This window comes from Rhipicephalus microplus, chromosome X, assembly GCF_043290135.1.
Source record: "Rhipicephalus microplus isolate Deutch F79 chromosome X, USDA_Rmic, whole genome shotgun sequence".
NCBI classification, from domain to species: domain Eukaryota; kingdom Metazoa; phylum Arthropoda; class Arachnida; order Ixodida; family Ixodidae; genus Rhipicephalus; species Rhipicephalus microplus.
In genome coordinates this window covers 281,496,984-281,522,268 of record NC_134710.1, presented here as the reverse complement: position 1 = coordinate 281,522,268, position 25,285 = coordinate 281,496,984, and the positions used below count along the sequence as shown (strand labels likewise).

Sequence of the window (25,285 nt, the reverse complement as noted above, 5' to 3'; positions counted from 1 at the left end):
CCATGCCTTCACAATTTTCGCCAATATATACAGTGAACATTTATTTGCCTAGCTTAGACATCACGTCAAGGTGGAGCCAAAAAAAACATTTCTGCTATGGCCCCTGCCTCCACTATGAGTCTTAAAGCTAAAGAAGCCAGGCAGAAGAAGAGGGGTCATTTACAACGGGACAACAGGACGACATCCCAGCAAAAATGCGCAAAGTACAGCAATCACTGATTGACTGTATCAATCAAACTTGTAGTTTTACAATAATGTGAACAATGAGAAAAAACTCACGGCGAATGCACGAAGTCAATGACGATGTGTGGGCGAAGGAGTAGGATCGTTGGACGCTACTGTAAATCAGCCGTGTTAGGGACCATTTACAAATTTAAATGAGTGACAAAGCGCTGTACAGGTATATACAATGTTTATTCGTCATAAAGAATACGTTGTGTTGAGATGTGAATTTCGTTTTGCCTTGATTCTTACTGCATTCTTTGTGGTATCAGGTCCTGAAGTTGTGAAATACTAGATCTGTGCATGTTCGCCTGGTGGTTACTCTTTCCAGTCATACGAATTGAATTGTAGAGTATATCGAGAATTCATACACTGCACGAGTCCGTCATTGTTTGTTTGTTTGTCTGTAGTCTAGAATCCATGGCTCATACCCACTCTGGGAGATTGGCTAAGAGAACATATAGTCTCATATGGACGATAACTGCACTATTGCTTACAACAACAAAAAAAGTCACTCTCCGTCCATCATCGTCTTCATCGTGGCGTATATTGGGTACCTTGCATGTGCCGTGCCGTGATGACAGAAAGGAAATGCGTGGTCTGCAGTTCGCTTGTTCTTTAATGTCATAAGCGTATTGTCATGAGGGATAGCGGTGCACTTCAGTGGATCCTGAGGAGCCTGGTCCCTAATAATTTTGAACCAGAAATCGATATCTTCAAATCGACATGATGTTACAGGGGTGCTACTATGCAGTCATTGGCATTAAGACTACTCATACCAACGTCTTCAGGTACCACAGCAGCGAATAAAATATGGCAGCTCCATTTGGTGACACCACACCACCGTATGGCTTCAATCGTTGCATTTGACTACCCCCGCATCCTGATAGCTTCTCTAAGATGTCTAGATAGGGACAGAAACAGTTCCCGAAAGATGTTATGCTCATCGAAACGCTTAAGAACCTTTTTTAATATTCGTCATACACTATTTTTGTTGCTACGTAGGCTTTTTGCCTTTTACTTATAAATAAACACCGTTTCAAGCCGGTTAGAGTAGGTTAAGGTGAAAGGAGGCCTTTTAAATTTGCCGACCTTCGTAGATGATAACGTAAGTAGTTCCCTTTGTTACTATGTTTAGGTGATAGGTGCTGGTAGTTGTCTACAGTTTTATGTGTAAAAGTTTATCATTGCTCATAGCCTTCGCTTGGAAAAAATTACGCGGCTAGTGTCGACGCGTTCGTGACCCGTCAGAAAAGGGCAAAATTCTGCTAGACTAAATTTTTGGAACCACGCATGAATATACTTCAGCATCAGTACAACAATTCACGTATTGATTTTGTTGCTCTATACTAGGTACATACCACTAAAAGTTTTGTTCATGTGGTTCATAGCTTTGGGGGGTGGGATGTGCGAGGGGCAAGACGCGGCAAATACAAATCGAAAGGTTACAGAGTGTGTCTTATTAAGTGAATATTTTGCACATACTAACTATACATTATAATTTCTAGGAGGGTTAGCACTGCACAAATTAATATTAGATAGCGCGATCAGGCTGAAAAACTACAAGAAAAAGCACCGACTGCTGTTGAGGTCAGGACTCACTCTGATCGCGCTACATCAAGGCTGTTCCGCATTCACAAGGATGCTCTCAAGAGGAGCATCAAAAAATTGTAAGATTATCCAAGTCAATAAGCTATTCACAAGCATGTCTTGTAATCACTTTTTAATGAGATTTTCTCACACCAAAGTTTTAAAGAACAAGTGATAAAGATTGGAAAGTTTATTGCCTCACAAAGCTCGGCTGATGAAGTTCAAAGCCACAAAATGCCACGCAGTTCTGCATTCAAATGACAAAAGGAAGTAAACAAGATGCGTCAAAGCATATCTAACCTCTAATAATTGAATATATATGTCACGTGCTTGCCACAAAAGACGATGGTAGTTGTGCATGTGCCATGAAAGAGTATGAAAAGGACGAAGAAGAACAACATGTTTGGGCGTTTGGACAAAGAGGAAGAAGTGATCGCTGCGTCCAAGGCTTCGCTGTTCAAAGCTTCACTGTTCGGCAGAGCTGTGGTACACTTCTAGGGAATTGTAGTGTTGAAACCGGCGGTAATTGTATCTCTGTTATTTTCCCAGTTGGAGCTTATTGCGTTTTAAGTGTACCTTTTTTAATGTCTGTGTCATCTCCAAGATAGAAGGTTTTTCCCTGGTCTGCTTCCACTGCTTCACAGGATATTACACTGGATTTCTATGTGCGGAACGGCATCAACAGCGTTCCTGTAGGAGTGATGGACACGAATGGAGGAATTATTCGGAGAAAGAAACCCAAGGCCATTCAGTCTGAGCTTCGCATGTTGACTCCTCAATATCTACGGATAACTGAGGTCCCTCAGTTTGTACGTGGTGGCATCCTGTTTAAAGGATGTTTAAGCCTGTTTAAGCCTGTTTAACTAAGCCTGTTTAAAGGACCTTCTAAAGTGTAGCAGTTTTGCCTCATATTCGGTGAGCTGTTTCATTCTCCTCACCTTGCTTGCTGTAAAGACATAGTTCGTGGAGTAGACGTCAGCTTATCTACAGCGGAAATCTTGAATATTTTCTCGGAGGCAGGTGTTGTATCCGTCTATTGTTGCAGCAGGCTTTTTAATAACGTGAGGGTTCCTTCCGAGACAGTTATCGCCACAATGACCGGGATATCGCGTGCTTCAGAAATCAAGACCTGGCCTCAAAGCTATCGAGTGAAACCGCTTGCCCATGCCCTCTTCTAAGTGAAAAGTGGTAGAGGTATAGATATAGCATGAATGGTTGCCGTTTTAATGTTTTAATATCGAATTTGCGGCTTCAATCATAGTGCTAATGCCTGCAAGTCTAATAAGGAGTCCTGTTGCTTATGAAAAGCCATTTGGAAAGCCGACCATTCTGACTGTTCTGCTAGATCTAAGGAACTGCAAGTAATTGACATAATTGAAAGAAGGCGTTGCTCGCGCAGCGCAGTTCTAGCAGAAGTACAGAGGAGAACTCGAGGATATGCAGGAGTTACAGCCCGACTGCATCTCACTATGAGTGCATCTATAGCTCAGGCAATTTTTTCGCTCGTGAAGAAAGCGGTGGAATTGTCCCTTAAAACACTGCTTCTTAACATATCTGAGACCTTGGCTCAAGTTTTTTCTTCACAACTATCTGGGATATTGAATCAACTATCCAAAAGCTTCCAAAATCCTATCCATCAAAATAATTCATCACATCGATCTCAGTCGCATGCTCTGAGTGATAACGAGATTTGACATGCTAACTCACAAAGAACTGAGCAAGACTATCTGTTTGATTAAGGGTCGTAAAATATTCAGGATGTAGAGATGGATGCTCAAATCCGTAAACGTACCCTATCCCCGAACAGCGAAAATCAGAGTTGTAATCTGAAAAAGCAAAAAAATTGCGAAAGAGCCTTGAACAAAGAATGATTTCTTAAAGGAGTGGTATTTTGAAACAAGAAATTACGGCTGCTTGCCTATCATAATAATAGGGTACCTTACAGCCCTTCAGGATAACAGGCGTTCCATACTTGCCGTGATAACAAAACTATTGTACCTTGACTCTCAGCAATCTCGAGATGTCATTGGTCATACAAGAAAATTGGCTATCATCTGAAAAAAACATTCATTTACAAAATTATAAATGTTTTTGTTTTGGTAGGAATACACGAGAGGGAGAGGGAAGATATTGTATATCATCCAAAATTTTTCCTAGGATGAACGTTGTATTGCGGGCAACATTATCTGAATACAAAATTCTAGTAGTGAAACCTGTACTTCAGGGCTGCGCGCCACTTACTTTCGTGAACAGCTACTATCCCACTGGAGTAAAAGAAAAAAAATATTCTACACTCCATTCAGAGTTTCTGCAGACCCGCCACATTATTTATGGGTGAGTTTAATTCACATCATGTAACATAGTGATTCCGCATGAACGCATCAGGCAAAATTCTGTGCACCTGGATTAGTAAAATTGAATATCCATGTGTAAATTTTAAGGAACACACAATTATTCGAGTTGATATGAGATCTGTGTCAGATTTGTCGTTTGCTAGCTCTAGCCTTTCGATTTCTTTTCGGGCAGTGGTTGATACCGCCACTAATACTGATCACTGCCCAATAGTGATCGACATCAAATAATTCTTAGTCACATTGGATCATCTGACTCAATCTTTTGTGAACTACTCCAAATTTTAAAAAAGTTTACAGTCAGCTTTGTTTTGTCGGAATAACTCTGAAACTCACATTGAAGCTACGAGACTGAGTTTTGTTCTAAAACGCTCTATAAAAAACTGACAATTCACTATAGCCTCAACACAAGGGAAACCTGTTAAAGTCTGGTAAAATTCCGATTGTGACCAGAAGTGTAGGCGCAGAAAGGCTGCATGGAACCAACTTCTCGATAACCAGTGCCCTTTTAATTGGAGCAATTATAAAAACGTCAAAGTTATGTTTAAAAGAACTGTTTCTATGATGAAATCTCAACATGAGGAAAACCGGTATGCATTTTTTCTAGAAAAGGAAACAAAAAGATCTCTATAAATTTCTTATATCTAATAAAATTGTTCTTTAATCATCAACATAGAGTTTGTTGTCCTGACCTCTGAAGAATTGGCTGATTTTTTAATTGGAATTGCAGTGGGTTTACAAAACCGCTTTACATTTCAAACACAAATATTGTTTCCCAAACCTTCCTGTGTGGATGATTTCGCAAAAGTATCAATATATAGACGAACTTTATCACGTTGTCCGGTTCAGCTCCCCTGTTCAGCTACAGGTCCAGACGGCATTACAATATGTATATAAAAACGCTATTGGAGAATCTCATCAGGATCTTCCAAATCTCCTTAACCATTCACTTCGGAATGGCTGGATTCCTTTAGATTGAAAAACTGCAAAAATAATCCTCTTGCTTTAAAAACAAGCTGCAGGTGCACATATTGATAACAACAGACCTATCGCATTGAGCTCGCTTGTAATAAAATTATTTGAAAGAGTATTATACCTTAGAATTAATAAATTTATGACAGATGACTCAGTAATGAGGCCTTGTCCGATAAAATTTAGACCAAGATGTTCTATTTGGGATGCACATATAGATTTAGAGGAACGCGTTAAGCTTTCTCGTCACAGGCGTCTCTTTTTAGCATTAGTAATTCCAGATTTCGCTAAGGCATATGAGAGTGAAGAGCAGGCTACTCTACTCAACATATCAGAAAGCTTGAACTTCCCGCGGTATATTAATAATTAGGTGCACGAATTTATAAAGGATAGAAAACTTTATTGTTCATAACAGGGCTTATCTTCTCTAAAATGTCGTCAGTACAGAGTGGTTTCTCAAGGTTCTGTCCTCTCTACCGTTTCATTTTGTGCCTTATTAAGTTCAATTTCGCTACACTATAACGTCTAAATGTATGTATATGCAGAGGACGTTGCGTTCTTCGCCGCTGCGTTACAATCATATTTAGTAACAATAAATGTTTCATTTCAACAGATTCAAATGGCTTTAAATGTTAGGAAAAGTTCAGTGACTTTTTTTATTTGAACTCTCCATTTAGCATTTCCCTTCAATATCGCCAAGAGGTGATGCCACCAAATGACTGTGTTAAATATTTATGAGTGTTCTTTGATGCGAAACTGACTTAGCGAAACCCCATTGAACATATTAAATTCAAGACAACTTGTGCTATTAGAACAATTCGGAAACTTGGTAGATACCGCACTGGTCTTTGCAAGGACAGTCTAATTATGATTTACCGTATGTATGTTCACCCAATTTCACAATTTTGTTGCGTTTTATATTCTGGGGCCCTATTGAAAATCCTGGGTTGGTGGATGCTGGAATAATTGGTGGATATGGTGGAAAGAGTAGTGGATATGGTGGAAATACTAGTGGATATGGTGGAAACTGTAGTGAGCATAATGACTGATGATGATGAGAGTGTAAAAACGATGTCAGATGGTGGTGGTGGTTGTGGTGGTGGTGGTGGCGATCCAATGGTGGTGACGGCGGAAAATGCCGGCTGATGACGGCTACAGGAAAAAATTAGTGGCAGATGGTGGTTGTGGTGGCGAGTCAATGATTGTGACGGTGGAAAATGCCGGCTTGTGGTTTCGAGGAAAAACGTGTTTGGTAGAAGGTTTGGTGAGCATGGTGAATGACAGTGGCGTGATGGAAGCTTGGTGGATGATGGTGGCATAATGACGAAGCACATGACAGTACGTGAAATCACTTATTCGTAGTGTTTCATTCTTGAGTGCGCAAAGATGTATGTTTACGGTCAAAAGAAACCAATGCTGCTCATTACGCTTTTTAGCACGTTAATTTTTTTATTGCTGTGCTGTCCACAACGCTTCACTTTTCGTGAAGCGTAAAATATGCGGCCGTGAATATGTTTACAGTTTGCGCACGTACTTACATCAGTTTACATCCGTGATTTGTTTCTTTATTGCGATGTTTGGAAGATTGTAAACAGTGACATATGAATGTTTTGCGTCGGCGCGCAGGCATCGAGAAGTGAATAAGCTCCAGTTCGCAATTGTTCCTTTTAATGTTAGAGCAGAACGCAGCGGTCACTTTATGTCACCACGCTAGAAATGCAACTCTGGCAATTCTTGCACACTCTATTGCGTGAGCCGTACTTTTAAGTTAACAAAGTGCGTGCGAATATGCATAAACTTTCACTTTCGACATGCGTCGAGACGAGCACCAGCAAATTCGACTTTCACCCTTCTGTTCTACTACCATGATTTACACTAAAGGTTTATCCTGCCGACCGAGCCCGTACAAGTGTTATCGGCGCTTCTGGGTTTCAGAATACACAGTTTTGACGAGAAAAAATGACGATACAGCACAGCTGTGGCATCAATTATCCTAAATGAATCCTTTTTTTATTGTGTACGGTGTCCGCGCAAGAAGCGACAAACATCGATGCGATGCGCTTGCATAACTTCCACCATATGTACGGCTCCCCTCACCGACAGCCACCGGTCACACTCACCAGCACCTCACTGGCTGTCATGCGAGAACGTAGACTCGTCAATTCGTATGCTTACTAAAACATTATGATAGTATAATGTTTATGGCGCACTGCATTCGTTTTTGCCAAGCCGTTATGTTGTTGTTCCTAACGACAGAGCAACAGTGGTGCGCTGGCACGACTGGGCTGTGCGTTGCGCGAAAAATATCACAATCGATTGTGTGCGCGTATCAATCGAATGAGAATAGAAGCGTCATAATGCCTGAACAGATATCGCCCTTTGGAAGGAGCGGCAAACGCATATTATGCTAGGTAGTAACCGCCGATAAACTCTACCTGCTTCTGAGTCCACTAAGTTGTTTTTTTTCTTGCGCTTGTAAATTGTAACAAAAACATAGCGCTGTTGCCATTATCGCAGTAGAAATTGCTACAGGCAGCAGTTGTTTATGTTTATCAAATGTGGAAATATATAGTAGCAGGTGCAAATCCCGTCTATCTCTAGTAAGCAACAAACAGAACTGAAATACTGAGTTTGTGAGTTGACTACTCCTTTAACACCATGCCTTCCCTCTGACAGCGTGCCACAGTGGTTGGTGTGCTCATTTGGAAATCTGAAGGTGGCATGTTCGACTACGCGCTTTCACGCCTTTTTAAGGGTGCTTTCTACACCGTTTTTTGTATAATTATTTTTATTATTTCTTTAGCGGCAGCTCGTCACGGTGCTTCTGACGATCCTTCGCGCTCCAGCATTGCCAGCTGGAGCACGGCATCCACCATGTGCCAGCAACATTTACAGCACCATAACCCGCCAAAATGAATGGTGGCATCCACCCTTTCTATGGTGGACGTTTTTTCAATAGGGGGGGGGGGGGGGGCAGCATATAAGATTAATCCCCTCGTTATCTTAGAACGAGAGGCTCATCGAAGTTGTCTAGAGGTTCCGAAACTTACTGCGAACAGTGTGTTATATCAAGAAGCCCGAATCCCAACCCTAGCTTTTAGATTCTGCATGCTTACCATAAAAGCATATTTAGAATTTACGCTTCCTAAATCAGACGTCCACAGTTAATAGTCATTACTGAACGAAGAATATTTTTGAATGAGCCATCTTCTAGAGTTCATAGACATAAAATGTTGTTTGTTAAACAGCAGCTAGAACCTTTTCACGTTAACATGCGCAGCATTGTTTCAGATGAATCATTGGCGAAAACCAACATTGAATTTGATAATATAATCCATTCTAATGGCAAATTTCTACATAATAGGCATCTAAAAGGCTTATTAGAAGACTGTCTACTTCAAATAAGAATTGTTAATGTTATTGCTACGGATGCATTCATGTGTGAAGAGAAAGCGGTGGAAGAAATCTTCTCAGAGATATTGTCTTGGTCATTGTCAGTATGTCTCCCAGATTACACTTTTATATTTGAAGCAGAGCTTTTAGAAATAATTTTGGCCTTTATAAAACTGCCAAATAATGAATTGGAAGTTGTTATTCTTTCTGATTCACTTTCCGTATTTAGATCCATAGCCTCAGCTTTTTCATTCGAGTATTTCCTTTGGAATGCTTTGGCTTCTTTAGTGTCGAAACACCTGAGTGCAACTTGTGTGGTTACCACATAACCAAATCATATATATATATATATATATATATATATATATATATATATCCAGCGAGTGTCTTCTGTGAATCCAGTGATGAATAGAAATTGGTTTGAGCGGACAAACGTGCGAAAACTTTTATTGCTCCTACGTTTCGGCCGGGGTCCGACCTTCGTCAGGGAACCTGACGAAGGCCGGACCCCAGCCGAAACGTAGGAGCAATAAAAGTTTTCGCACGTTTGTCCGCTCAAGCCAATTTCTATATATATATATATATATATATATATATATATATATATATATATATATATATATATATATATATATTGACACGTGTTTATATGAAAAAGAACGATGACAGGAATGTTTCGTAGATTCCAGCGCTAGTGGGTCAGGTGCTTTCTCGGGACGACAACGAAGCAGGCATCTTGCTGTACAGCTGATCCTGAATACACTCTTTTCGCTGCCGTAAGCTGCTGTCATCTTTTATTCGCGTTGCACTGCGACACTGGTGGAGGTGCTGGGCTGTGACGCTGCCCGATGCTTCACAGTCCTAGTGGGAGCCGTTACTCTAGCCCGGACGTGCCTATTGCAACCCCTGTCCATCGATTCAGTCGTCGGCTACGAGGTATTCCTCCAGACTGCAACCCCTCGCAGAAAACCTCTACCAGACATCTAGAAATGGCTAACACTAGCCCCCAGCCTGTACTTCTCGGCACCAGTGCTCCCGCTCCATCCCAGGTAACGTTTTTTCAATCGCTGGAGCCTAAACGCTTTGGTGGTGGCGCACACGAAGATGTAGAAGATTGGTTAGACCACTATGACCGTGTACCGAAGATCAACCACTGGTCTGCACAGGAAAAGCTCGGCCGGGCCTACTTCTATCTTGACGACAGCTCTCGTACTTGGTACGAGAACCGAGAAGGCAACCTGTCCACATGGACCAACTTTCACCAGAAGATGGTTGAAACTTTTGCCAATGTCGACAGACGTGACCGCGCCCACCAACTACTAGAGCTAAGGGTCCAAAAACCCAATGAAACGGTTGCCATGTTCGCCGAAGACATGACACGTTTATTTCGGAGGGCTGACCCGCAGATGACTGAAGATAGGAAGTTGCGCTACCTCATGCGTGGCGTGAAAGAGCAGCTGTTTGCCGGACTTCTGCGCAAGCCGCCAAGCACTGTAGAGAACTTCATTAAAGAAGCGTCGGCTATCAAGCGGGCCCTTCACCAACGCTGCCGACAATATGACCGCTTGTGCAGCAGCCCCCAAACTGAGGCCACCGCTGTGACGTTTGACAGTCATAGCTCCTTACGTGACATGATTAGAGACATTGTTCGTGAAGAATTGCAAAGGCTGCGGACTCCGGTAGTGGATACACTCATGGCATCCGTCGCTCAAGTCGTCCGTGACGAAATCCGCCAAGCATTCTCGACAGCTGATCCTGCCCCCGAACAACGTCCCATGACGTACGCCGCCGCCCTTCGAAGCTCCCCACCCACTCCGACTTCATACTACCCGCCACCTGCAACCGTTACTTGGTCACCACCACAAGGGGAGACATCGTGGTGCCCATCCATCCAGCCCCCATACGACCAGTCGTTTTCTGGCTTGCCATGGCCTTCGTCGCGTGAGGAGTCATCACGGCACTTCCTTGGTCACCACCACAAGGGGAGACATCCTTGGTCACCACCACAAGGGGAGAACCATCCATCCAGCCCCCATACGACCAGTCGTCTTCTGGCTTGCCATGGCCTTCATCGCGTGAGGAGTCATCACGGCAACCACAGCTTCGCCGAACAGACACCTGGCGCACTGCTGACAGGCGTCCACTCTGTTTCAACTGCGGAAGTGTAGGCCACATAGCCCGCTATTGCTGGCACCGCGCCGATCCGTCTCGCCCTCTCAGGCCACGGTTTGACATTCGACATGCCAACGAGTACGTATCCCGCCGTGGAGATGTCGGTTCTCAAGGACCTCCGGTACCTCGACACCCATTCGACCACCGCCGTAACAATGATAACGAGGCTACAACTGATTACGAGCCGGTCTTCCGACATCGACCACGCTCTCCTTCTCCTGCCCAGTCACCTTCGTTGCAGCGCCGCACTTTTGCCGACACCAGACGAGCGAGGTCACCCAGCCCACACCAGGGAAACTGAAGGCGGCGACCTCAAGGGGTAAGGTTGCAGGCTGTCAAGACGAAGAAAAAAAGCCCCCATTACTCCCACTTCAGGACGCTGTAAAGCCGACAAGACGTAATACCGACGAAACCGTGACCCCAGGCCTTACCGTTTTTGTGGATGGACAGCAAGTCAAAGCTTTAGTCGACACCGGGGCTGACTTCTCTATTATCAGTGATGACCTTGCCGTACGCCTCAAGAAAGTAAAGACAGCGTGGACGGGACCTCACTTAAGGACGGCAGGCGGCCAATTACTGATGCCTGTCGGAATGTGCACAGCAAGGCTCGACATCGGTGGCTCTACTTTCGTGGCGACGTTCGTCGTTCTCGCTTCATGCTGTAAAGACCTGATTATCGGAATGGATTTCTTGAGAGAACATGGCGCCGTGATCAACATCCCTGACAGTGCCATTACATTTCGCAACAACAGCCCTACTTTAGTCGATTGTTCAGAGCCGAGACATACGTCTTGTTCAGGGCCTTTGCGTCTGACGGATGACGATGTGGTCATCCCGCCACGACCGTGTACGCTTGTTTCGGTGGCAGAGGATGAGCCGTTTGACGGCGACGGCATTGCTGACCAAATAAGCTCACTGATATTTAGCCACGGTATTTCAGTTGCTCGAGGTCTTGTCACTGTCACTGCTGGACGCACAAACTTGCTGCTCACTAACTTCAGCACTGAGCGCCGACATCTCCCGAAGAGTACAGCCGTCGCTTACTTTGACACTACTGCAGAAATCCAAGGCAGTTTATCGGCCCTAGACGAAGCACCTCAAGAAGAATCACTACCTAATCTTGACGTTGGTACTACGTTGTAGAGGGACGAACGAACTAGACTTCTTGAGCTGCTAGCTGAATTCTAGGACTGCTTTTCATCGACATCACGGGTCGGTCGAACGCCGCTAACAAAGCATCGAATAATTACCCACGACGCAGCAAGGCCTATACGCCAGAATCCTTATCGTGTGGCTTCAAAGGAACGGGAAGTGATACCGCAACAAGTCGCTAAAATGCTTGAAGATGACGTGATTCAGCCATCAGAGAGCCCGTGGGTATCGCCTGTAGTATTAGTTAAGAAAAAGGACGGTACCCTGCGTTTTTGCGTGGATTACAGGAAGCTGAATCAAGTGACTAAAAAAGTTGTGTATCCGCTTCCACGTATTGATGACTCCCTCGATAGGCTTCGAAACGCTCGCTACTTTTCTTCAATGGACCTCAGAAGTGGATATTGGCAGATCGAGGTAGACCCAAGAGATCGGGAAAAAACCGCTTTTGTGACGCCGGATGGTTTATATGAATTTAAAGTTCTACCCTTCGGTCTGTGCTCAGCGCCCGCTACTTTTCAAAGGCTCATGGACACTGTACTTTCAGGGTTAAAATGGAAGACCTGTTTAGTTTATCTAGACGACGTCATAGTGTTTTCCCCAACTTTTGAAGAGCATCTCAAGAGGCTAGAAGTTGTTTTACGAGCCATACGCTCCGCAGGCCTCACATTGAAACCAGAGAAATGCCACTTTTGTTTTGAAGAACTGCTGTTTCTTGGTCATGTCGTCAGCTGTACCGGCGTTCGGCCTGATCCCGAAAAACTTGCGGCTGTGGCACATTTCCCAGTACCGTCCGATAAGAAAGCTGTCAGGCGCTTTCTGGGCCTATGCGCCTACTATCGCCGGTTCATCGCCGACTTTGCACGGATTGCGTCGCCGTTAACTGGCCTCACTAGAGACGACGCCACCTTTGAGTGGAATCACGAACAGCAAGCAGCGTTTAATGACCTCCGCCAACGTCTTCAAACACCCCCAGTGCTTGCTGACTTCGACGAACAAGCGCCAACAATGCTTCACACTGACGCAAGCAATGTAGGCCTCGGAGCTGTGCTTGTGCAGTGGCAAGAAGACACGGAACGAGTGATCGCCTACGCAAGCAGGACGCTAACACGCGCTGAGGCCAATTATTCAACAACTGAGAAAGAATGCCTCGCCGTGGTCTGGGCAGTTATGAAATTTCGCCCGTACTTGTATGGCCGCCCTTTCAAAGTTATAAGCGACCATCATTCCCTCTGTTGGTTGACTAATTTAAGAGATCCAACCGGCCGATTAGCACGCTGGAGTCTGAAGTTACAAGAGTTTGATATGACGGTCATACACAAGTCTGGGAAGCGCCATACGGACGCCGACTGCCTGTCTCGATCACCAGTACAGTCAGCTTCTCTTTCTGACGACGATGATATGGCCTTCCTCGGGGTTCTCGACGCGTCCACGATTGCCTAACAACAACGAAGTGACCCTGAATTGCTTGATTTGATTAATTACGTGGACGGACGTTCTTCGAGGGCACCTAGAGTCTTTGCAAGGACATTATCGTCGTTTTGCTTACGCAACGGCGTCCTCTACAAGAGAAACTTTTCGTCCATCGGAGCTCCCTATTTGCTCGTTATTCCTGCACCTCTTCGAACTGAAGTGCTCCAAGCATGTCACAATGAGCCGACGTCTGGCCATTTAGGCTACACTCGCACATTGGCAAGAGTACAGCAGGGATACTACTGGCCACGACTCACAACAGCCGTCAAGCACCACGTTCACACTTGCATTGATTGCCAGCGACGCAAGTCGCCTCCAAAGAGACCCGCCGGTCAGCTGCAACCAGTTCAGGTTCCACGTACACCATTTCAGCAGATAGGAATGGATATTTTGGGACCCCTTCCTACTTCTACAGCAGGCAATCGCTGGGTTATAGTCGCAACAGACTACCTAACCAGGTATGCCGAAACAAAAGCTATCCAAAAGAGCACCGCAGTAGAAGTGGCGAGATTTTTCATAGAAAATATTGTGCTACGCCACGGTGCTCCGACTATTGTGATCACGGACCGCGGAAAAGCATTTACGGCAGCTATTTTAGACCACGTCCTGATGCTTAGTGGAACGACTCACCGTAAGACCACTGCGTACCACCCGCAAACAAATGGACTAACGGAGCGCCTCAACAAGACGATTGAAGACATGCTGTCGATGTACGTGGACGTCCAACATAAGAATTGGGACGAGATTTTACCCTATATCACGTTCGCATACAATACGGCTAAACAAGAGACGACTCGCATGACTCCATTCAGCTTGGTTCACGGACGGGAGGTACGGACTATGCTGGATTCGATGTTGCCACATGAATGGGACGCTACCGACACAGGTGCTGACGTGTTCACTGAACGCGCGGAAGAAGCTAGACAGCTCGCCCGCTTACGGATCCACCAGCGACAAGACTACAATGCAGGCCGCTACAATGCTCGCCGTAGAACTGTAACGTATAAAATCGGTGACAGAGTGTGGGTTTGGACACCCGTACGAAAACGTGGACTGTCTGAGAAGCTGCTAAGGCGATATTTCGGGCTATACCGAGTATCGCGCCAGCTAAGTGACGTCACCTACGAGGTTGTCTCCGACAGTCCCCAATGCCCTAGGCGTCGCCAGCACCAGCCTGAACTTGTTCATGTAGTGCGTATGAAGCCGTACGTGAGTGACTGACTGCACGTTAAAAAAAATACTGTGCGTCTGCATCAGCATCGGGGCGATGCTCTTATAAGGAGGGGCAAGTGACACGGGTTTATATGAAAAAGAACGATGACAGGAATGTTTCGTAGATTCCAGCTAGTGGGTCAGGTGCTTTCTCGGGACGACAATGAAGCAGGCATCTTGCTGTACAGCTGATCCTGAATACGCTCTTTTCGCTGCCGTAAGCTGCTGTCATCTTTTGTTCGCGTTGCACTGGGACAATATATATATATATATATATATATATATATATATATATATATATATATATATATATATATATATATATATATATATATATATATAGGCAATAGCGGTTGAGTGGCCGTAGCCTTGCATATAGTCAAAAAGATCCTCCGTGAGCGGTCACAATGTAGTTTATTTCGACATTTCGCCCTAGAGTGTGGCCTTCACCAGGATTAAAGGTACAGTTTGTGGGTGCTCAGCTTTATAAAATCTCATATCAGAGGGTAAGGGGAAAAAGAACAGAAAAAAAGAAGAAAAGGAAAAGAAGAAAAAAAGGAAAAAATTAAAAAAAGAGAAAAAGAATATAAGGTGGACTCGCCCTGGGTGCCCCCCCTCCACTCTTCCTTTCACTTCACCCTTCATCTCTCTCCCCTTTCTCCGCTTCACCTTTCTGATGTCAGCGGTCTCTGTATGCTACCTTTTGGTAACGCATTCTCCCCGACCAGACGGCGCCTCCTGGCTTAGGCGGTTCGGTGTGGGGCAAAAGAGAGATTTTTTAGGAAGTTGTAAGCATTTAACTACTGGGCGTCCCGTCAACATTTCGTCGTAGAAAGAGGGGTGCCGCGTATTGTGGCAGAGGCTGCTAAGCAGGCTTTTCAGGAAGTTTTAAGCCTTTAACTACTGGGCACCCCGTCAAAATTTCTTCGTGAAAAACGGTTGCCGCGAATTGCGGCAGAGGCTGCTAAGCGGGCTTTTAGGAAGTTTTAAGCCTTTAACTACTGGGCGCCCCGTCAACATTTCGTCGTAGAAAGAGGGGTGCCGCGTATTGCGGTAGAGGCTGGTAGCGGGCGTAATGCGAATTCTTTGCCCGTTTCTGGATTACGCGGGCAGTAGCGGCCTCCCGGTTGTGCACAGGGTTGCTGTTAGGCATGTCATGCATGGCACAATTGATTGGGTAGTAAAATAAAACAGAAAACAGACGACAACTGTACTTAGGAAGAGTAGTCACACTTGGAATTGTTTTGAGTTGTCCAGTGCTCTTCGCAGCTGCAGTGCCGTGAACTCAGTTACTATTTTCATCATTGCCATTATTGTTTTCTAATACTTTAATTGCTTCAGGTGTACCAGGATTCTCATTTATTCGTCTATTGAGGGTGTTAAATCGGTGGATAAGGTATGACTTTTGTTCTTCACGTTCTCAGTTTGATTTAAATCCCGTCTCTAAGAGCGTTACTGATAGTTTGTCGAATGCACGGTCGGGAAGATTACCATGTTTTGATAGGGGTAGATTTGGGGCTGATTTCGCATGGACTCTGTGATTATTGAAGCGAATCCTAAATGGTGTTTCTGTTTGTCCGATGTACTGCATACTACACACGTTGTATTTGAGTAGGTATACCACATTACAGGAATCGCCTGTTATGTTTCCTCGTATGTTAATCAAAAATTTGGATTGTGTGCTGGTTGCTTTGTATGTTTCTTGCGTAGCCTTACATACAAGACATCGTGGCTTTGAACAAGGTCGGCAAGAATTATGGGAGGGGGGGGGTAATGTATAAATTTGAGAGTGGACAAGTGTGTCTTTGAGGTTACATGGTCGTCGGTAAACGACGCCTGGAGCGGATGGGAATGCGTGTTTCAGACGTTCACTTTGTTCGAGTTGCCCCACACCAAACCGCCAGAGCCAGGAGGCGCCGTCTGGTCGGGAGGAATGCGTTAACGAAAGGAACCATACACAGACCGCTGACATCAGAAAGGTGAAGGGAAGATATGGGAGAGAGATGAAGAGAGAAGTGGAAGGAAGAGTGGAGGGGGGGCGCCCGGGGGGAGTCCACTTTATATTCTTTTTCTCTTTTTTTTCTTTTTTCCTTTTTCTCTTCTTTTCCATTTCTTCTTTTTTTTCTGTTTTTTCTCTTTCCCTCTGATTTGAGATTGTATAAAGCTGAGCACCAACAAACTGTACCTTTAATCCTGATGAACGCCAGACTCTAGGCCGAAACGTCGAAATTAATCACGTTGTGACCACTCACGGAGGATGTACGTGACTACATATATAGAAATATAGAAATTGGCTTGAGCGGACAAACGTACGAAAACATTTATTACTCCTACGTTTCGGCTGGGGTCCGCCTTCATCCCTGACGAAGGCCGGAACCTGGTCGAAACGTAGGAGTAAAAAAGTTTTCGTACGTTTGTCCGCTCAAGCCAATTTCTCTCTCTCTCTCTCTCTCTCTCTCTCTCTCTCTCTCTCTATATATATATATATATATATATATATATATATATATATATATATATATATATATATATATGCAGAAGAGAATAAGTTCGGTTGCCGTAAGGTTATAATTATGAAAGTAGATGCAATTTCACATAAAAACTGTTTAGTCTGCCGACGTTTCGACGAGAGCCTCGTCTTGAAAAATGCTTGTTGATCATGCCTTTGAAAACGCGTCTTGACTATGCCTTGATGAGGATGGTGCTCCCGTCATAATGTCAGCAGAATAAACAGTTGTTATGTGTAAGCGTACCTACTTTCAAATATATATATATATATATATATATATATATATATATATATATATATATATATATATATATATATATATATATATATATATATATATATATATATATATATATATATATATATATATATATATATGCTGACACTCCTCTCATGCGGTGGTCTCTAGATGCATGGTCCTGTAATGTCCATTGTACGTGATAGCAGTTTTGTCACTGAATCATCCCAATTTCGTAAATAATTTTTACTCCACGATTCCACAAAATTTAGTTTACAGTTCGAGAATACGGTCATCTTTCTTTTACTTGGAATAATAAAAATTAAAAGGTGCCCTTCGCGCAAACTGGAAGTGTGCATCACAAATCTCCATGCCGCATACCGCCTCTTGATTTCTATTTATACAGGTCTGGTCAGGTGCTCTCATCTTTGCTCGTACAGTCGAGAGCCAGGAAATATCGATCATTTTTTCCTTCTTTGTCGACGTTTTACAAGCCACAGGATGAAACATTTAGAAAATATATTCAGATTATAAACGTAACCCTTAATTCTGAAAAGATTTTTTCGCTTAAAGTTTCTTCTCTGGGCCACAGCAACAGGAGCATCCGCGTAACAGTTTGTGAATTTCTTAGAGACTAAAGAAGCTCTGCTTGTTTAATTTCTTTTTCTTTTTTTACCTAATACTATTCTAGTTCTATAAATTTACAAACCAGTTTTTACTTTCAATACTAGTTACTAACTTCATTCGTATGTTACCTTATAATTATTCACTCTTATACTCTCTAGATGACTGAACGATTATTTTTCTTCAAAAATTAACAAATTGTTTTCCCCATTACAATAACCGGTGGTTTATTGGCCGATTCCCCATAGTGAATACGAGCCAAAGCATATAGAAACAAGCAAGCAAGAGACCGACCTGCTTGTGGTATCTATACATCTGCGACCAGACAGAACTGTGGCGCCATTGCCACAACTCCAGCGAGAGGACGTTCCTTTGTTTGGGGTGAACAGGAGCAAATGGCATTCAATGAACTATGGCAGCTCCTTCAAACACCTCCAGTTCTTGCGAACTCTGACTAGCAAGCCCCTACAGCACTTCAAACAGGTGCCATCATGTAGCTAAGGGTGCCGTTCTGGGTCAGTGGCAAAATGGCTGTGAAAAAGTGACAGCCCACGCGAGCATAACTCTGTCTCGTTATGCGAAGACTAGAGCTCTTCAGCGCGGCACAGCAGCATAAGGCAGTCAGTTTCTCATCGAAAACAACGTCCTTCGGCATGGTGCTTCAACAGCAGTGATCGAAAATGCAGGGCCTGCCTTTACCTTCGATTCTCCGACTCAGCGGTACGGCTGACCGGAGAAAAACTCCATACTATCCGCAGACAAATGAACTGATGGAGCAGCTGAATAGAACCCTCACAGACATCCTCTGCATGTACGTCGACACGGAGCATAAAAACTGGGATTAGATATTGCCGCACTTGACCTTTGCTTACAATACCACTCGAAAAGAAACGACTGTAATGACACCGTTCAGTCTTATTCATTGTCGTGATGTCACGACAACGTTGAACGCAATGTTGCCGCATGAGTGTGAAGACATTCATACAGACGCCGAAGAATTTACTCAGCGCGCCGAGGAAACCAGAGAACTCGCACGCGTGCTCATCAGCAGCATTAAAATGCACAATGTTACGACCCCCGACACAAGTTCACTAGCTACACACCAGGCGACCAGGTATGCGTCTGGATACGTCGACGTGGACTGTTTGAAAAACTGCTAAGACGGTACTTTGGCCCATACAGAGTCACCCGACACCTGAACGACGTGAACTACAAGGTTGTTCTCGACAGTGATTGTAGTTTTACGCGCCGAAAGCATTTACCCGAAGTCGTGCACGTCGTGCGTACGAAACCGTATTTATCGGGTTAGTTAGCTCCCGGTTTCCGTGTTGGTGCGACCACTCTATGATAGCATGATAAGCGCCTAAGTTGCGTATCGAGGCGATGCCTCTTTCGGAGGCAGGATGTTACGTTGTTGCCACGAAATAAAAAAATGATGGTAGATGAGCATGTGCCATGAAATGTTATGGAAAGGACGAAGAAGAACTAGCTTGCGTGTTCTGTTAAAAAAGAGACCGAAGTACTTGTGGAATCTCTACCTCTTTGGTCACACCTTGGTTTTGACGTCGTTACAATAGAATGAAGTGCAAGTGTTCAACAAAAGACACCATTAGCACAATAAAGATTTCAGGTGCTTGATCTACTAAGAGTTTTGAAGCAACGCAACACCGGATTTTGTCTAGATTCATTGCGTGGAGTGCAAGGAGTGGGCTCATGAAGACTGCGTGGGGGCCCGCTGAGTGACTTTCACGTGTTTCTACTGCAAAATATGAAGGGAGAAAAATTTTGACACTGTCTCTTTTTACCCCATAAGTTAAGATAAAATGAGACATTTGGTGGATTTTCATTTCTTCTTAAGACACACCTTTAAAACCCAAAGCATGTGCTGCTTAAATCTCACCAACAAGGTCAGATTCATACAGCACATACTTTGTACCCAAAGGAAAGTGGCTGCAGTGATATTTATTGGAGTTAAAGAGTGAAGACAAAAGTAATATTCATCATTTTTATTTTTTTTACCCAACCTATCCTAAGGCTAACGACCATGAGGGCGCTTTTGATAGCCCATAAGAAAGCATAACAGTCTCAAAATTGTCGCCCAATTTAAGATTCCGAACGCTTTGCGAGACATCTGTGCTCTGGGTGCGTGCGGTCTTCAAAGAACAGCATCTGCGACAATTCCGGGAAGTGGGTATTGAACAATTATAAAGTCAATTTTATCATTTCCTAACGGAAATCAGTTGGCAGGGACATAAATCCCATGCTTTGATTTTTTTTCTATCAGTTTGTTCGCAGTCCTCCAGGGCGAAAATATCTGTGACATACGACCTGAATGTGCCTGGATGCCTTCACATGGAAGCAGTACGCCTCCTGTCGGCATAAAACATGCAACGCACTCATTCTTAAGCGAACGTTTTCAGAATCAAGAAAAAAAAACCTAATCGATAAAAAACCCTCACATTCTTACACAACTATTTTTTCAGTATTTACAAGATTTTAGTACAATTTTTTTTATCATAGCTAAAATACATATTAGCATTTCATATATTGTGTGAATCGCATTTCCAAAAACAAACACTCCATTCAACAAATTTTCGATTTCAATTATCGTGATTTTTTTACAAAAGCAAAATGACTACAACATCTTAACATAAAATATTTACTAGGGAAGAGCAGCGCATAATGTATGAAACACGGAGAAATAAACTGCTACACTAATCATATGCAGTGTATTGCCAAGACAGCACCTGTGTTAATGTGTAATGACACAACCTTTGTTTCTCTGAACGTGTTTTTCAACGTAATGTTTCTTTGCCCGTGTTTTCGTAACTCCTGTGCAGCTGCTAAAATAATATGTACATTCATTTAGCCCACCAGCCCCTCTGAAACAATGCTTAATCACTTCTCGCAGATCGAAAAGTTGAGTATTTACTTCGTCCGATATACGCCATTGTCGACTGCAGTTTACCTAAAATATTAGAAAATCATGGCAGTTCTTGTAAGTGTTTTTCAATACTTACAGTTATCACGAGGCACAGTTGACAGAAAAACTCTACAATTCACGGAAACCGATAGCAAGCAGCTTCTCTATGGCCCACAAATCTGTGAGCCAAAGCAGCCTTGTTTTCTGTACGTCCTATCAATGTCGATGAGCCAGCGGAGACTTTTATTCTTACCTATTCTCACTCAGTGTGCCAAGCCAAGACTTGTGCAATGACAAGTTCTGGTGGTATGAGGATTTTATCAGCTAAAACATCATCTTCATCGAAAATTACACGCTATTAGAAAACACAATGTGCGGAGCAAACAACATTACAAGCACCTATAGCCACGGGTAAAAACTTACGCCATGCAGAACAGTATCAGCATGTATCTCGAATTTTTAGCACTGCTGTTCTCGAACACTGATGTCAAAGGTCGCAGCCTAAACATGGGCCTGTTCGGTCAATATCTAGGTCGAGAGATTCAGGGACAGTGGCCCAACAGAAGATATAGGATTTTTCTTATTGCAGTTGTTGTGGCTTTACTAACAGTGCAATTAGGCTCACAGTCAACAAAAATTAACCAAGTGTTATCAAATTCAGATTCAACTTCATTAGTTTGTATTATTATTCAGAGTCATCCTCTGAGAAGGCTTCTGCAAGCGCCCTTACTGGGCCCAGCAGTTGATGTATATATGACCGCACGATAATAATAAACATTGTCTTGTAATGAATGAGCTATTGAAACGTTCGAAATCCACGCACTTTATAAAAAAACCCTACCATCTCGTCAACATACCGGCAACATTACAGCAAATTTTGAATGCTGTAAAACTATAGTACTGGGATTGATTTTACTGGGGCCCCGCAGTGATTCCTCAGCATTGTCAGAATACGTTACTGCTCGGTAGTCAATACTAAACCTGAGCACAGGCCGAATTTAGATGTCTGAGTGCAGTCCATGCTCCATGACTGTGTCTAAGACCTGCCGGAAACCGATGCCAAAGCGTTGAGGGCCCACCCAGCCCAGCCCTACAGACCAACAAAAAATTGCCCCGTGTGTGCAAGTTTCACTGCAAGTTTTGTTGATAGACGATAGACTTGCGTCTGGGGAGAGTGAACAAAATGATTATTTCATGTTCTGTGGGAAAAAATTGAAGATTTGTATTCTGAAGGCGCTGCGTTAGAGTGCCTCGATTCGTGCAGCGGAGGCGAACGAGTGCATCGAGTCACGTGAAAAACGAGCGCTGTCTGGCAGTTATCTTAAAAAACGAGGGGTGGCGTGTGCGCCTGCCTCGGAGGCGACAAGGTGTACAACGCACAGCGACGGGTACGTGCCACCACCGTGCCGTCTTTGCAAAGCGTTGTTAACACTTGCCTTTTTGTGCATAGCGTTGCATTGTCAGCGCAACGTGATGAAAATACGGTCCTTTGAATTACTAGTGTTTATGCCTTTTCTAGTGTAAAAAGTTACATACAGAATATAGACGTGTTGAAATTGTGCCTCAAATATGCGCAATAATTGCTTTTTAATTAACAATCGCACAAGTATGAACGCCTAAACTTTAACGATATTCGTGAGCACTGCAAATGGGGTAGGATTTCAGCCGTTCCGGGCATCGTTTTGGCGGACAAACAGACAAGTGGACAGACAGACAGACAAGCGGACGAACGGACGGACAGACGGATGGATGGACGGATGGACGGATGAGTGGACGGACAGACAGACAGACAGACAGACAGACAGACAGACGAAAATTATTGCTTCGAAGTCGCCCTAGAAAAACTATCGTCTTTAAAACCCGGTTCAGTCGGATGTTATGAAGGTTTGCTGCAGAGAGAGGATGTCGCTTTTTATTATTATGGCATTTTATTCATCATGCTTAAGTTAAACATAGGCGAACGACACGTGATAGTCAATATGCAAGGATTTGTAGTTGTGTAAAAATAAACTGTCAAGTGATTCGGTCTTTAGTGAAGTGCGGTTCTCCTGCGTTACGTATCCCGCCCAACAAAACGTCCGTTTGCTACTCGCACTGGCAGCCGCGATCGCCAATATCGTTTTCGCGGGCATAGTAAGCTGGAATATAGTACTGTTTTTTTCTTCCAGAACGTTAGTTACTCAGAGGAGGGGAGAGGATCAAACCGTGTACAGCTCATCCAGTGTGAGTTGACCCACTTCGTTTAAATTGGCTACAGGAAAGGACAACCAATAAATGAGGCAGGGGTGGTCGCGTGGAAGGCGCTACGCTGTAGAACACCGCTCCGCCAAATTTATATTGTGGGCTTGATTTGGGCTTTGTACCTTGAACGACCCACCGAACAGAAACAATGAGGTCTGAGAACAGCCGGGCCACCCGAGATGAGAAAGCATCGGCCCGCCCGAACAAGGCCCGCAATTTGAACTGGTCTCGGGCTTTCGGGCTACCCAAAGCCCGTGCATAATTCTAGTCGACGATACTGAGAACACGCGAACCCAACAAAATTGCCCTGCATTTGGGCTGGTATTCACAATCGATTCTCAAAACTAGCTTCAAGTCGCTCCCTCTTTTCTTGGCCAATGATATCATAAACATGAATGACCATGCCGCAAACTGAATGTCCATGACCATTGGCCGATTTGAAAATTGTGAGCTGCACTTTTACCGTGGCCGCCGTGGCATGCCGCAACACGTTCGAGCTCACGCTAGCGATAGCAGAAATCGTCAGTTACGTCAGTAGCTAGAATCCATAGGCTTGGTAAAACTTCCTCACAGCGACCAGTTATCATGTATTTTCAAGATTTCAGCGAAAAAATAACAGTGCTTAAAAATTGAAAAAAAAAACTAAAAGGGATGGGCATAAGCATTCAGAACGATTAATACGCACTCGTAGCTGAACAGAAAACTGCTCTGAGAAAGTGCGAGGAAGGATAAAGCAAAGAAAAAGTAGGTGTCACTCGTGCATCATGAGATCTCTATTGCCAATGAGACGTATTTGCGAGACGACATATGTATCTCCTCGAAACTGATAGCAAGACCAAAAATATCGCTTTCTGATAGCTAGCAGTCAGTTCCACATCAGCTTTGTTTGCTCAGTTTAATGCAAGAAGCATTATTAATAAAGTATGAGCAGGTAGAGTTGCTTTTGTCTCATGATCCTCATTTCCGCATTAAAACCGAGACATTGTTGCATGCTTTCAATCGCGGCTATGAAATTTTTCCCGCCAGGCTGCCAGCTATTCCGGAGCGACTGAAAGTCTTGAGAGGAGGGAGGTAGCAATCATAATATATCATGGTATTGATGTAGCGGTGGCGGACAAGATCAGTGATAAAGAAAGCTTGATATTAAATGTATTATTTTAGAAAAGGACTTTTTTTTTTGCACTGTTTATTGACCGCCGCATGCTACCGATGTCTTGTTGAGCGAACTATTATAGGACCACCATCTAAAACTTTCAGGTACAAACCTGATTAATAATGGAGACTTCTTCCGTCTTCCGTCTATTGACTGGAGCCGTTTGTGGTACGGGTATTTTAATACAGCGGCATATGGTTGATATTATGTACTCCCATGGCAGAATCTTGATCAAATTGTGAAAAGGCACGCGCAGCACGCTTTGTGGCAAGCAATTATAACTTTACCATAAGATCAGCTGACATTCGTTCAGGATTGCAATGGCCTCTGTTAGCTGACCGGCGAAAATACCTACGACTGTCCCTAATTTACAGCATATTCATGAACAAAACAGGCATCGACAAGGATCAGTATATAAGGCCACCTACCTATGTGTCACCCCGTACTGACCATTCTTTAAAACTGCGTGAATACACTTCCAGGATCAACGCATTCAAATACGTCTTTTTTCCAAGAACCACGCATGAGTGGAACGGCTTGCCAGAGGAAATTGTCTCTGCGCCTCCCTTATCTTTTGTTAAAAATTTGCACAATTTTTTATTGAACTATTCATTACTGTACATTTCTGATGCGTTCCGTACTAATTATTTTCTTTTGTTTTTATTGCCCTGTGTTACCAATAGCACTCTTCTCTTTCAACGTTTGCTTTGTATTTACAATTTGATGCCTTATTTATGACAGTGTTGTTTCACTTTGTTGTTTCACTTTGTTATGACTATGTTCTTTCAAACGATACAGCCTTTTATCCGCAACCATCTTTTTCGGTATATCGACTGTACTGTATTCTTTTGCTTGTTCTCCCCCCTACAATAATGCCCGTAAGGGCGATGTAGGTACATGTATAAATAAATAAATAAATATAAATAAAACTGCCATTCGCGCAAATTGGTTTTGTACTAGCTATTTATCAATAAGAATTCGTGGAACAACTATTGTGGAGCCTGGAATTTCCGATCATAATTCAGTATTGTTTAATTAGACTAAACAGGCTCTTGTGAATAGA

The 25,285-nt window shown here is 43.6% G+C and overlaps 1 protein-coding gene across 1 annotated transcript in view; it reads right to left on the bottom strand.

The window, feature by feature from the left end:
* LOC119162396 (nose resistant to fluoxetine protein 6) overlaps positions 1–25,285 on the bottom strand; it is an 82,271-nt gene that overhangs the window by 40,107 nt on the left and 16,879 nt on the right. The window lies entirely within an intron of this gene.